This window comes from Portunus trituberculatus, chromosome 50 (assembly GCF_017591435.1).
Source record: "Portunus trituberculatus isolate SZX2019 chromosome 50, ASM1759143v1, whole genome shotgun sequence".
Taxonomy (NCBI): domain Eukaryota; kingdom Metazoa; phylum Arthropoda; class Malacostraca; order Decapoda; family Portunidae; genus Portunus; species Portunus trituberculatus.
In genome coordinates this window covers 29,672,995-29,688,600 of record NC_059304.1, presented here as the reverse complement: position 1 = coordinate 29,688,600, position 15,606 = coordinate 29,672,995, and the positions used below count along the sequence as shown (strand labels likewise).

At 45.9% G+C, this 15,606-nt stretch overlaps 1 protein-coding gene across 12 annotated transcripts in view; it reads left to right on the top strand.

Moving 5' to 3' along the window:
• The window catches only part of LOC123500132 (E3 ubiquitin-protein ligase RNF185-like), a 237,748-nt gene that overhangs the window by 30,398 nt on the left and 191,744 nt on the right, over positions 1-15,606 (top strand). The window contains exon 1 of one of the 12 annotated variants that reach the window (XR_006673183.1): positions 7,573-8,873. The exons of 9 other annotated variants lie outside the window; for them this stretch is intronic. The gene's annotated coding sequence lies outside the window, so the exon portion shown is untranslated. Of the gene's footprint in view, positions 1-7,572; positions 8,874-12,843; positions 13,162-15,606 lie in introns of those variants that run through there. 2 more of the 12 variants (XM_045248803.1, XM_045248804.1) reach the window with 2 other exon arrangements.

The following is a 15,606-nucleotide window of genomic DNA, read 5'->3' as shown; positions in this document are numbered from 1 at the left end:
ATAAATGGATATCAATAGCCTAAAAATGTATGAACAATAAATGTGTGTCTACTCATATGGCAACACTACACACTCAGCTGTTTTGGAGGGGTAGGATTTAAACAGCCTTGGGACCTTTGAAATTTAAAGATCTCGTACCTCAGGTGCAGTATTTAACTCTCCGAGGCCAGTCTTATGTGAAACCATGTTTACCTAATAATGGTAAATTTGAGACCAATCCATGATTTGAATCGAAGATACGCTCTTAAGAGTCATGTATACAAACATAGATGGATTTATATCAGGAAAGCTGGAAGTGAGAGATTATATATTGAAAAAAAGGATTGGGTGTGGTATGCATAACAAACAAAGTTAGTGAAGACATCCGAGGGAATTTTAAAGAGCAGGGATATAATGTTTGGAGGAGAGGCAGAAGAGTAAAAGCAGAAGTATTGATAATGACTCAAGAGGATATATACATGGAGGAAGTACATTACAGAGATGGACTGGCAAAGGTTTTAATCCTAACAATTAGTACTAAAGAGAGGGAGAAAAGGAGTATCATAGTAACATATGTGTCACTGAAGACTAATATATGGAGGTCTGATGTACTTAATGAAATGTAAAGTGCTAAAGTGCCTGGACAATATGTTAAGGAAGACAGAAGAGTGCTTCTTGTGGGAGATCTAAACTGCAAACATGTAACTTGGGAAGAAATGAATGCAAATAGTCATGATGGACATTGGAGTAGGCAGTAGTCACCTGCCGCCCGGTGGAATACTCCAGGAGAGGTATTTACGGGGATGTAGGCAGTGCTGCAGACTGAGTGATTCCCCGTGTCCTCTCTTCCCGGTTCCCTTTGTGGTCTCATTTATACAATTGAGCAGCTGCAGCCTGCCCTCTAAAGACAACTTCTACTACTTCCTACTCTACACTACAACACCTTACACTTTTACACTCTCTTCAAATCAAAATTTAATAATGGCTTCACCACGCCCTGCCTCGGAGTCCCCCTCTGGGGAGGGGACCATAAATGTCCCCAGGTCGGACTGCCCTCTGCTGTCGACCTTGGGTGTCTTGACACTTCATCTAATACTTTCACTATCAATTTCTGCAACATTCGTGGCCTTCGTTCTAATTTTCAATCTGTGGAACACCACCTCTCCTCTACTAAACCTCATCTTCTCTTCCTAACTGAAACACAGTTGTCTGTGACTACTGACAGCAGCCCCTTTTCTGTTCCCTCCTACTTGCTCTATCCTCATTTTCAATCCAAAGCTGGATGTTGCGCATACGTGCGTAACGACACCACTTGCTCTCGTGCCCACAATCTTGAATCTTCAGAATTTTCTACCATCTGGCTAAGACTTCAATGTCACTCTCTAACTAAATTCATCTGTGCTGTATACCTCTCACCTAATTCCTCTGACTATGTAAAATTCTTTGACTATTTGACTTCCAAGGTGGAGCACATCTTATCTCACTTTCCTTTTGCTGAGATCTCCATTTTAGGGATTTCAATGTTCACCACCAGCTTTGGCTTTCATCTTCTTTCACTGACCAACCTGGTGAACAAACCTTCAACTTTGCTATCCTTCATGACCTAGAGCAGCTAGTGAAGTTCCCTACCCGTATTCCTGACCGCCTTGGAGACACGCCCAACATTCTTGATCTTTTCCTAACCTCCAACCCTTCTGCTTACTCTGTTAAACTTTCCTCTCCGTTGGGCTCCTCCGACCACAATCTAATTTCCGTTACCAGTTCTATCACTCCAGTGCAGCCTCAGGACCCGCCTAAGCGGAGGTGCTTCTGGCATTTTAACTCTGCTAAGTGGGAGGAACTAAGGCAGTACTATTCTGATTTCCTTGGGATGATTATTGTTTTCATGTCAGAGATCCTTCTCTTTGTGCCGAGCGCATAACAGAGGTGATTATCTCTGGCATGGAGCTATACATTCCTCATACTTTCTCTAACCCTAAAGCTAAAAAGCCTTGGTTTAACTCTGCTTGTTCTCGTGCTGTCAATGATAGAGAGGCGGCTCACAAACGGTTCCGTAGCCATCCAACTGCTGAAACTCATGCCCTATATATTTCTGCCCGTAATCATGCCAAATCTATTCTCCAACTTACTAAAACTCTTTCATCAATAGAAAATGTCAAAGTCTTTCCAATTCTAACTCCTCTCGAGATTTCTGGCATCTAGCCAATAATATCTCTAACAACTTTACTTCTTCGTCTTTCCCTCCTTTACTTCATCCAGATGGCTCTACAGCTGTCTCTTCTTTTTCTAAAGCTGAACTCTTCGCTCAAACCTTTGCTACCAACTCAACTTTGGATGATTCTGGGCATATTCCTCCTACTCCTCCACCCTCTGACTACTTCATCCCTAAAATTAAAATTCTTTATAAAGACGTTTTCCTGGCCCTCTCTGGCCTTGATTCTCGGAAGGCTTACGGTCCGGATGGAGTCCCTCCTGTTGTTCTCAAAAACTGTGCTTCCGAACTCGCTCACTGCCTGGTCAAACTCTTTCATCTGTGTCTCTCTACTTCTATTTATCCTTCTTGCTGGAAGTTTGCTCACATTCAACCTGTCCCTAAAAAAGGTGACCACTCCAATCCTTCTAACTACCGCCCTATAGCTTTGATTTCCTGCCTTTCTAAAGCCTTTGAGTCTATCCTTAATAGGAAGATAATGAGGCATCTATCAGCTCACAACCTTCTCTCTGATTGCCAGTATGGTTTCCGTAAAGGCAGATCTACTGGTGATCTTCTTACTTTCCTAACTGAATCTTGGTCATCCTCTTTTAGGGACTTCGGTGAAACCTTTGCTGTCGGCCTTGACATATCGAAAGCCTTCGATAGAGTCTGGCACAAATCTTTAATTTCTAAACTACCCTCCTACGGATTCTATCCTTCTCTCTGTACCTTCATCTCCAGTTTCCTTTCCGATCGTTCTATTGCTGCTGTAGTAGACGGTCACTGTTCTTCCCTAAAACTATCAACAGTGGTGTTCCACAGGGTTCTGTCCTATCACCCACTCTCTTTCTATTATTCATCAATGATCTCCTAAATCTGACTCAATGCCCTATCCACTCCTATGCTGATGATACCACCCTGCATTATTCAACAGCGTTCAACAGACGCCCAACCCAACAACAATTAAATGACTCAAGGCGAGATGCTATAGGACGCCTAACTTCTGATCTTTCACTTGTTTCTGATTGGGGCAGAGAAAACCTGGTTTTGTTCAATGCCTCAAAACTCAATTTCTACAACTATCTACTCGACATAACCTTCCAGACAACTATCCTCTCTTCTTCAATAACACTCAACTTCCCTCTCCTCTACATTAAACACACTCGGTCTATCCTTCACTAAAAATCTAAACTGGAAATTTCACATCTCTACTCTTGCTAAATCAGCTTCCAAGAAGTTAGGTGTCCTATGGCGTCTTCGTCCATTTTTCTCCCTCCCAGCTGCTTGCTCTGTACAAGGGCCTTATCCGCCCGTGTATGGAGTATGGCTCTCATGTCTGGGGATCCACACACAGCTTTACTAAACAAGGTGGAATCTAAAGCTTTTCGTCTTATCAACTCTTCTCCTCTAACTGACTGTCTTGATTCTTTAAGTCACCGCCGCAATGTTGCATCTTTATCTGTCTTCTACCGCTGTTTTCATGCTGTCTGCTCTTCTGAACTTGCTAACTGCATGCCTTCCCCCTCCTGCGGCCTCGCTGCACAAGACTCTCTACTTCTTCTCATCCCTATTCTGTCCATCTTCCTAATGCAAGAGTTAACCAGTATCTTCACTCCTTCATTCCCTACACTGGTAAACTCTGGAACTCTCTACCTGTGTCTGTATTTCCACCTGCCTATGACTTAAACTCTTTCAAAAGAGGAGTGTCAAGACACCTCTTACGTTAACTGGACCCTCCTTTTAGATTTTTTTTGTTTTTTCTCTTTCTACTTTCTTCTTAACAGGGCCTGGCAACCAGCGGGATTTTTTTTTTTCCAACACTTTGTTTGCCCTTGGCCAGTGCCCTTGTAATGTAAAAAAAAAAAAAAAAAAAAAAAAAAAATTGTGGGGAGGAAGTGTTACAACTGACAATGGTAAACACATTAGACCAATGGATGAAGGACTATACACTGCTGATCAGAGTGGAAGGTGTGGTACCTGTGACATCCTGTGAAGGAGATTAATGACACAGAAAATGTTTCAATGAGGGTACTCACCTAAACTAGTAATTGATAGGATGCCCTTGTGCCTTCTTGATCTTTTCGAGTCTTGTGAAGTGAGCGCGCATAAACTTGCTAGTTCTGTAGTGGTGCTCCGCTTTTCACGCATATTATTGCATGAAAAAAGGCTCTCACTGACTTCTCAGTGAGCACAGTAGTGTATGAATGTCCTGTGATGAAAAAAAACCAGGAATATTTATGGAAAGTGTGGCCGCTAGATAGAAAATAAGTGAAAAGGAGTGGAAGACTTCAAGATGGCGGAGAAATATGCCATTTCAGCATTATTACCTTCGTCCTGTTATAAGTGTAGCTCTGATTTTGGAGACCCAGCAAAATTCATTAAATGTTGTCTGTGTAGCCGGTGGGCTCATACAAAATGTGTGAATCTGGCAGGGATTAAATCTGAAAATATCTGCAACGTGAGGTATCTGTGCGATGTTTGCTTCATTGAGGTGTCGGCTCTGAAGAAATTCATTAATGATGTTGAGGAATTTGTCTGATTTGAAGAGCATTACTGCTAAAGGTGACAAGATGATGGAAATAGTTGATAATAAGATAGCAAGAATGGAGGAGATACGTATCAAGGTCGATGAGGCAACAGAAGGCTTGGCGGGAGTTGCTGAGACGCTGTCTGCTGATTCGGAAAATTCCATGCCTTGGCAGGATGTGAAGAGGAAGAGGAGGATGAAAAAGAACCTGCTTGTTGTAGAGGTAACTCAGGATTCTGAAGCAAATCTGAAGAATGAAGTTTCTCATGCTTTGGATGGAATGTAAATGAATGATACAAAGTTTGCTAATGATGGCAAAAAAATAGTGATGAATTTTGCCGATGAGAGTCTGAGAAATGAGGCAGCCCAGAAACTGGAGAATGTTGAAAAGTTGACAACTAAATCTGTTCAGAAAATTAAACCCAAGATAATGCTATGTAATGTCCATAAGGAAGAGACTAAGGAGGATATCATTGATATAATCATTGCAAGAAATGACTACCTTCAAGCAGTTCCTGATATCAAGTCAAAGATTGAGAATATTTTTTGCAAACCAGCAGCAGGGGGCACAGTTCATTACATCATGAAATGTGATCCAATGATTAGACAGCTGTTACATCAGCATCAGGACAGGATTAAGCTTAATTGGGGAGTTTACCAGGTTCATGACAGGTATCATGCACTTAACTGTTACCATTGTCAAAGGTATGGTCATACTGAGGCAAACTGCAATGCCAAGAAAAATGGTGAGCATCCCGTTTGCTTTAAATGTGCAGGCAACCACAAGTCCAAGGATTGCACATCTACAGAGAAGAAATGCATAAACTGTGTGAGGTTTAAGAAACAGAATACTGACCACTCGGCAAATAATAGTTGTTGTGTTGTGTTGGAAAATGAGATTGACAGGATCAGAAATATTACAGATCATGGCTACTATTGCTGTGAGCTCTATGTTGAAATGTGGTTTATCAAATGTCCAGTCAGTTGGAAACAAGACAATAGAAATCAGAACTTTAATTAGTGATGAGAATCTGGTTATTCTTGCTTTGACTGAAACATGGCTGGGTGAATATGATACTGCAAAAATTAAAGAAATGACCCCTGACACTCATACATTTGTGCACATACCAAGGAACACGATGCAGACCCATACAGACTACATGAGCCAAGAAATAACCTTGACATGGGATGTCGAGTATTTGCAAGATGCGCACCAAGGATTTACAATAAACTGCCGAGTGATATTAAAGGTTGTGCGAGGATCGATATCTTCAAAAAGAAATTGAAGACATATTTGTTCAAGGAAGTTTATGATTTTAACGGCATGGAAATCAAAGACAATTATAGATGCTAGTTGCTTTTGAGGGAGGCTCTGCTGAGCGCTGCCTCGCAGTGGAGCGGAGCCTTGAACAAACACCCCAAGTAACAAGTAAGTAAGTAACCCAGGTGGTGGAGATACTGAGCGTCAATATTGTCCCATATGTCCTGAATAGTGGCTTGAAGATGTGGGAGGAAAGAGGTATCTCTCTCCTTTAGCTTCAGTTTTATGTACACCCAGAGATTTTCTATAGGGTTAAGGTCTGGCGAATTTGCAGGCAAAGGTTTTAAAAAGCTGACATTGCAGAAATCAGACCAGTCAACAATTAACTTTGCCGTATGGCACATTGCACCATCTTGCATGAAGGTATCAGCATTGCACTTTTTCATACACTCATCTACCTCGTCCAGAATTAGCTCAAAGTAGTTATTTTCCAAGACCATAGTAAGAAAAACAACCCCACACCATCAAAGAAGCTGCGTGTTTTACTGTGTGTGTTGTGTACAGTATGAACGGTCATCTCGCGTAATATAGTCTTGCGAATTTAGCATCTCGCGCCTATTTCAAATTTCCCGCCTTCTGCCATCTAGCGGTGGTAAATGAACATCTCGCGCATGTGCATAGGTTGGCGCACCAGTTTAATGGTTGGCTTAGGTCGGTCACATCAGGGCAGAAGCTGGGTCAACAACAATTTTGCGATTTTGTTGTGTTGTGGTGCATATTTACTTTTGTTGTTAAAGTGAAAACATTCTAGTGGCAGTACAATAACTTGAAATAACAAGGAGCATGAGTTCTGTGAGTGGTATTGGGGGAAATCGTGGTGGAAACTCTGGTGAAAAACGTGGTGGACGTGAGAAGCGTGAATATCGAAAGGGAGTGAAGCTCAGAAAATATACTCTCCAGGAAAAGAAAGAAATGGTTCAGATGATGAACAATGGTGCAAGAACATGTGACATAATGCGTAAGTTTAACTGTCCTGAATCAACAGTACGATCAGTGCGCAAAAATAAAGAAAACTTGGCTGCTTCCGTGAAGGTGTTTTCTCGGTTTCCCTCAGCACGCACACTGGCTGATACTTCACAGCGCAACAGATTGCTTGCAATCATGGAACATTACCTAAATGAATGGGTAATCAGAAGGGATCGAGAGAAGGCTGATCTTTCTGGCCCTGCAATAAGATCACAAGCACGGCTGTACTTTGATTCAGTGTGCCGTAAGAAAAATGTTAACCCTCCACCCTATTTTGTGGCTTCTGTAGGCTGGCTAGCAGCATTTAAGAAAAGATATGAAGTTAAGTATGCCCTGAAGCATGGTGAAAGCAGATCAGCAGATGAGGAAGCAGCCAGAACTTACCCAGAGATTTTTCAATGTCTTGTGACTGAAGGCGGTTACAGCCGTGACCAGATTTTTAACTGTGATGAAACTGGGATTTAGTGGAAGCGGGCACCAAAATCAACCCTCATCGCCAAGAATGAAAGACAAGCTAGGGGTGTGAAGCGTTCCAAGGACCGCATTACTGTTTTATTCACAGCTAATGCAAGTGGCGACTGTTTGATGAAGCCCCAAGTCATCTATCGCTCTGCCAAGCCTAGAGCATACAGGAATTGCAATATGAACCAGCTTAATGTTTATTGGGCCAGTAATAAGAAGGCTTGGGTCACGTCGGCACTGTGCACTGACTGGTTTGACAATCATTTTGTCCCTGATGCCCAGAGTTATTGGAAGAGGAAGAATTTAGATTTCAAGGTGCTGCTATGTATGGATAATGCTCCGGGGCATGGTAAATTCCTAATAGGGCGTCATCCTAATGTAGAAGTTATTTTCCTCCCGCCTAATACAACATCACTTTTACAGCCGCTTGATAAAGAGTTCATCTGCAACGTCAAGCTCTTTTATTATCAGTCTCTCTATGATGACATGCGTGTCAAGACTGACTCGCTGCAAGAACTAGAGAGGATTCAGGTTGAGCTAAGTGTACGTGACCAGGATGAGCCCGATGAACCGATCGCCAGCACCAGTTTAGACCCACCACCATCTCAGACCCGAGAAGTGTTAACTGTGAACCAGTTTTGGAAAAACTACAATATTAAGGATGCTGTTGACTGCATTGTGAAGGCCTGGCAGAAAATAAACAAAGCTACAGTGTTACACTCTTGGAAGTTTTTGTTAGGTGAGGTCGGAACAGCTGTGCGTGAGCGCCAGCAGGAAGCCACCACACTCTCGCAGACTGTAGAAGCTGCACGTCTGATCCCTGCACCTGGCTTTTCGGCTGTGGAGGCCAGTGACTTGCAAGAAATTATTGGTATCCATCAAGAGGAGGCTACTATTGAGGAGATGCTTGAGGAAGATGAAGCTCAAGAAGATCCTGAAGAGGATGGACAGCAGGAGCAAAATGTTCAGCCAGGCAAACCGACAACTGGGCAACTGACGGAGATTCTCACCACCTTCTCACGGCTGACTGAACAACTGGAAGAATATGACAGGCGCCCATATCCACGCAGCATATTACAGCCATCTCTTGATCAAGTGATGAACATTTATAAAGACCTCTACATGTCTCCTGTTAATGCTCGCCACCAGTCACTGATCACAGGATACTTCAGTCAATCACAGGCTGTCAATGCTCTGGCTAACGTAACAGCTGAACCAGGTGAAAATGAAGAGGATGTCGACGACCTGCTGGGCCTTTTACAGGAAGATGACATCGCTCTGGATTTTGATGGCTTTGAAGCTGAGGTTGCACTCAGTGCTGGGGGTGATGCACAAACAGTGGAGGAGGGAGCAAGTAGCCAGTAGTCACGGCTCCCCACCACTACCACGCCAGGCCACTCAAGCCAGTCACAGACTCTCGTAACGTAAGTAGAAAAATATTCTAACCTTTATTATTATGTTGAAAAGTGTTTAATATTGTTTATTAACATACAGATTATGCATAACCTCGTTTATGTGAACAATTTTCAGCAAAATATTTTGTGTTTTTGGACGGTTATTTTGAGTTATAGGATGATCATGTACCATACCTAAGAACCAATTATGCTATTTACGTGTATTTCAATATCGCTCATCTCGCGATTTTTCATCTCACGGCCGATAGTCCAGTACCAATTTACCGCGAGATGACCAATCTTACTGTAGTGTGGATCGTAATGGTTACTACCGGGTCTGCAGTACACACGGTTTCTCTGGTTGCCTGTAACCTGAAAGCTTGCCTCATCTGACCAAAGTACCCTACACCACTTATCTAAGTCCCAATCTTTGTGCTGAGACACAAATGCAAGCCTACTGTTACGATAACCATGTGTGAGGCCAAGTTTTGAAACTGCACGACAACTCTGGTATCCCAAATCGTGTTTCACTTATCTCTGCACAGTCCTTTCACTCACCCCACCAAGAAAAGCAGGATTCCTGGCCTTAAGTTTCTTGCTGTGTATGCGAGGGTTAGCCTCAAGCTGTCTTTGAATAATGTTCAGAGTTCTCTGGCTCACACTGTGCTTACGCCCTTCAGGCTTGTAAGGTGGTGGCGAAGCGTCTCTTCCTCACGATAAATTTTGGTCCAATGTTGAACAATTCTGATAGCTATGCGGCGATTTCTTGATTTGACTTATTCCTCCTCACTAAGGCAGGGCAGAATGGTAAGCTCACACATCCTCAAAAAGGGGCTGTGAGGGGGGGTGAAAGAAAATTCAAATTCAAGCACACTAGCCACAGGCGAACGTTGACTAAGGAAACATATCATCTACTTTGACTACTAGAGCTGCAGAGTTGTCAGATAGCAATATACAGCGAATCCCGCTGTATGTTTAAGAGTTAAGAAGGGATGAATGAAATTTGGTCAGAGTGGAAGTCGTGGTCCCTTTCACGTCTTCCACTCTGACCCGAGAGGAAGTGGGTGGTTGTACACTCCGTCGTGCTGTCAGGCATCGGAATCGTGGCACCCCAGCGTGTGGTCTGGTCTACACAGGTAAGGAGGTACCGGTGGCTGCAGCAAGGTGATAGGGGACCAACCAGATCTACGTGGACGGTGTGGAAGCGTTCTGTGGGCGTGGGGATGGCCTGGAGTGGTGTGCGGGTGTGGCGGTGAATCTTGGCAGCCTGGCAAGGAAGGCAGGTGCGGACCCATTCTTTAATTTCCTTTCTCATCCCTGGCCACACCCCCCCACCTGCTGATGATGCAGTGCATTCCCAAGATGCCAGGATGGTTAAGAGAGTGGTAGTGGCGGAAGATCTGCTGGCGGTATGGCCACGGCACATATGGGCGTGCCTACCCGCACGACACCGCACCACAGTTGCATTGGAGAGTTGGGGAGCTGTTGCTGAATGAGCTGCAGTGACGTGGGCCCCTCTAGCAGCGCCTGCATCCCCGGGTCGTTCTCTTGCGCTGCCGCTACCTCTGCATAGTCCAAAGGTGGGGAACTAAACAGGGCAGCGACTGTGCAGGCAGGAGCGTTGCCACGGGAGAGAGCATCGGCCACTGTGTTTTCTTCCCTGTGAATGTGCCTGAGGTCCGTGGTTAACTCAAAGATGAGGGTGAGCTGCTTACACACTCAGGGGTGGTGAAGTTATCGCCTGTTTGGGTCATGGTGTGAGTCAACGGCTTGTGGTCGGTGAGCACGTGAAACTCATGGCCCTCCAGGAAGTGGCGGAAATGATGCACTGCCTTGTACACTGCCAAGAGCTCCATGTCAAATGTGCTGTAGGAGTGTTGAGCCGGTTCCAGCCACTTGCTAAAGAAGGCAACCGGCCTGAGCTCCCCGGCAACTTTCTGCTGCAGCACTGCACCTACAGCTTCCGCAGACACATCTGTGAAGAGCACCGTGGGAGTGTGGGGGACTGTGTAAGCAAGGTGGGTCAGGGAGACGAGCCGGCTCTTGATGGCTTGAAAAGCGTGCTCTGGCTCTTGCCCCCAGTCGAGGGGTTTAGGTGGCCTTGTTACTGTTCACCAGGGAGTGGGGGTGAGTGCGGGGGCTGCCTGGGGGCCTGTGTGGTACGGTAGCCGTGGTGGTGGGCCTAGCCAGGGGGGTGCGTCAGGCTGATGTTCTTCCTTTTGGGGCAGCGGCCGTCTTTGCCGCCCGCAGCGTTCTTGTCCAGGGTGCCACGGCCATGTGCGGTGGGTGGGGGCGTGCCGGGGGGCACGAGATGGGGACGAGAGGCTGCACCAGGCCTGGGGGGAGTAGTGGCGGTGGGCTGTGGAGCCGTGCTTGCCGCTGGTGGGGGCTTGGACCCCGAGCTTCTGGCAGCAAAGGAGGGTGGCTTTGGCGGCGACGCGGCGTGAGGGCAGCCGTGTTGGGAGCTCTGGCTTGGGGATGCTGTTTCTGTTGGACGACGATGATGATGACGACGACGGCGACGTCGGAGAAAGACTGATGGCATCACTATCACCCCTCAGACGACTACTACAGAAGGTCCGACGGACAGGGCACAGGTCAGGTCTGGAGGGCCCGCTGCCTGACAATGACGACGATGAAGATGACGACGACGAGGACAACAATGAGGAGGAGGAGGAGGAGGAAGAGGATGTAGGATGGGCTTCCACCTCACTGTGGTGTTTGTCTAAGGGCGCCGCTGAGGGAGTGAAGGAGCGTGGTGGGGGACGGCGGCAGTTGTACTAAGCTGACTCCAGTGTGGCGAAACAGCCCTGCGGGACCGACCACAGGTCCCCATGATGGCTGACTTAACACGTTACTTGCAATACGACCCACCAGTGGGTCGCCAGCGTTTGGCCACTGTTGCGATGCGACCCACCAGTGGGTTGTACAGCAGTTTTCATAGCTATCACGTTTCTATCTTACTATTAACAGAAATTGGATTATATAATAAAATTGCAATAAACAGTATGCGTAGGAGGGCATAGTAAACACTTATTGATAAGTAATATGAAGTTTATTTAATTTTTACAATTATAAAAAATAAATGAAAAAAGTTTTTTTCATACTATTTTCCTAATACATGAAATATAATGCATTTTTTCCTTCAGGAGAGCATAAATTCTCTTTATTAAATGAAAAATCATCCTGTTTTCATATTTTTTCTAATAAATGTAATAAAACCCTTCAAAACATAAAACATTTCTATGACAAATAATTGAAACAGATTGGACTTTCCTTGACAAGCTTTAGTAATTTTCATTATTGATCTTTTCATAATTTTCATATCAATTGGACAAACTTTAGCAAAAGGAACCATTGGTGATCCTCAATAACTTCATATCTTATAAACATAAGTAATGAATCAAGAAAGAAATTTATTGAAAAAATACCTGCTACATGTTTCCATTATTTACTTTGAATGTTTTGTTTCAAAGCATGACAGACATAGGTAAGGCTTGCCATCACACGAGCTGCAGAAAGTAGATACTTTTTTTGCTCTTTTTGATGCTACTTTACTTCTTTCATATGTGGATATTATTTCATAACACCCTACACATCTCTTTTGAGATTCTCTCTTTGATCCTTCTGCTTCTGATAGGAAAGGCTATCTTCCCTTTCTTCTGTTGAACTAGGTCCACCATAAAATTGTTTAGGGTGCATTTTCTAAGTCTGCAAAACAGGCAAAGATATTTAAACAAATTGTTAGTAATGGAAAGTGTATTGTAATACGTATAGATACTGTGAAAATCGAAAAAAAATGTTTGTCCTCCGGTGGGTCGCATCGCAGTAATATCATAGATTTTTCACGGTATGCGATGTGACCCACCGGTGGGCAAACAATTTGAGGTTGCCAGTGCGTTCATGTGTGCTCCCAGACTTCACTCACCTCCTCTCACTTTGCCGGCAGGAGCCACACTGACGTGACAACGATTTATTTCAATCGCAGTGAGGGAGAGTTCGCCGCGGTGCCAGCCGCAAGTAACGTGTTAAGGGAGGCATACCTGTCTGCCTCCGGCGGGTTGGTTAGGACACTGCAGGCGGGTGACAAGCTCTGAGGGGAGCGCCCGGACAACCGCCTGGTATCACTGCAGGTCGGAGAGGTCCATGCCGGACCACACAGCCTCAAGGTGCAGGAACCAGGCCTCGACATCTTAGTTGAAGGGCAGCACACGCAATAAGTCACTGAATGCACTGCACTGCTCCATCACACGTCAAGGCAACACTCCGGGGTCACCAACTGTAGTGTTCACTGTCTAGCCAGGACTTGGATGGAGATGTAAGGAGTTGAAAGCTGTTTCCAGTAGCTGATGCAGTTTATTGACACCTCGAACATATACACAAAGTTATAAGATAATAAATGCGAAACCTAAAAATCCTATGCAACCATATGGTGGTATTTAAAGTAACAGGCAATTATTACACTTGTCTTCTTGTACAATAAATGTTAAACATAATACTACACTCATATTTGATCAAATGCCATATCACAAAATCATAGAAAAAGAATATTAAAATATCTTTGTAAGTTTGTTTTAGTCACCGTCAATCTGCTCCGTTCTCTTCGGAGATTGTGTTGATTGAAGGGGTGACTCAAGCAACGTTACAAATACTCCCCCCGCAAGAGAGTCCCTGCCTGGTTAAAGATCAAGTTTCTCGGGCTGTCGAATGAGCTGTCCTTCGCGGGATGAGGCCAGGCGAGGTCTATCTGCAGAGACTGGTGTAGGAGGAGGTGCACATGAGTGGTCTGACATAGAAGTATGGCCATCAACAAGGGGCGATGTCGACGTAGACTCCTCTTCCTCTAAGTAGGCGGGCTTTAAACGGTCGATGGACACCCAGTCGCTGCGTCCGGCTATGCTGAGACGAAATGCCTCGGAGTTACGCTCCAGGACGGCATAGGGTCCCAGGTAGGGGCGGGTGAGGGGTGACTTGTGAGCATCGTTCCTCACGAAGACGAACTTACAGGCGTTGAGTGACTTCGGGAGGTGCCGTGGGGGCAACTTCTTGTGTGTCTGGACGCATGGCCGGTACTTCCCCACCGCCTGGCGTAGTCTGGCGAGGTAGTTGCCATCTTCAGTGGTATAGAATGATGGAAAGAACTCTCCTGGAACAACGAGGGGCTCTCCAAACACCATCTCAGCAGGGGAGACGCATAGTCCCTCCTTGGGCGATGTCCGGATCCCAAGGAGGACCCAGGGTAGTTGGGCCCTCCAGTTTGGTCCAGTACATCGTGCCATCAGCGCAGCCTTTAGGGTGCGGTGGGTTTGCTCTACCATACCATTGGCTGCTGGGTTGTATGCCATGGTGTGATGGATGTTTGTCCCCATTAATTCTCCCAAGGACGTCCACAAGTGAGAGATGAAAACAGGACCCCGGTCGGAAGTGATCTCATCTGGAACGCCAAAGCGGCTGATCCATCCATGTAAGAGGGCTTCTGCGCAGTCTTGAGCGGTAGCGTTTTTCATGGGGATTACCTCAGGCCATCGTGTGGAGCGTTCTGTAGCGGTGAAGAGGTATTGTGCTCCGTCTGATGGTGGAAGGGGACCAACCACATCGACATGAAGATGTCCAAAACGACGTTTGGGCTGGTGGAATTCTCCTGTCCCCGACTCAGTGTGGCGGCTGACTTTGCTGGTCTGGCAGGCGAAACAGCAACGTGCCCACTGCTTTATATCCTTATTCATTTTATGCCAGACAAATTTTTCCTTTATCAGATGGGCGCTCGACCGTCCAGATGGATGCGACAACCCATGGATGATGTCAAAGATTTGGCGGCGGAAGGGCTTCGGGATGAGAGGGCGTGGTCGACCGGTGCTGACATCACAGAGGATGGTGCGGCCCCTGTCTCCGAAGTTGACGTCCTTCCATTGGAGACCGGTTATGGCGGTGCGGTAGGCTGCAGTCTCAGGGTCGTCCTCTTGGGCAGTTGCTATCTCATCGTAGTTAATTCCGAGGTGGACCGAGTTTATCTCCACTCTTGAGAGGGCATCTGCCACTGGATTCAGCTTTCCGGGGGTGTACGCGATGGTGCAGTTGAACTCGGCGATGCTGGACAGTTGCCGCTGTTGTCGGTTAGACCAAGCATCACCCGGTTTGGAGAAGGCGTGAACCAGTGGCTGGTGGTCTGTACGGATGGTGAATGGGCTTCCTTCAAGGAGGTGTTTGAAGTGACGAACAGCTAGGTATACAGCAAGTAGTTCTCGGTCGAAAGTACTATATTTTGCTTCTGCTTGTCTTAGTTTCCTACTGAAGAATCCCAGCGGTCGCGTCGTACCCTTAATGGTCTGCTCGATGACTGCTCCAACAGCGACGGAACTTGCGTCCGTGGTGAGCGTGAGAGGAGTCCCGGGGCAGAGGAAAGAGAGAGTTGTAGCTGCAGCGAGGGCGGTCTTAGTGGCCTCAAGGCTTTCTGCTGTTTTGGTCCCCATTCCAGCTTCTTCGGCTTGCCAGCTAGAGAACTGTAGAGCGGTTCCATGATTTGGGCAATCTTCGGGAGGAAACGGTGGTAGTAGTTGACCATACCTACGAATTCTTGGAGTCCTTTGATGGTGGTGGGAGAAGGAAATTTCGAAACTGCATCCACCTTGCACGGGAGAGGGGAGACTCCAGATGGTGATATCTGATGGCCAAGGAATTCCACAGATGCAGCACCAAAACAGCATTTGTCCTGACGCACCACTAGGCCATTGTCCTGGAGTCGTTGCAGAACGCTCCGGAGATG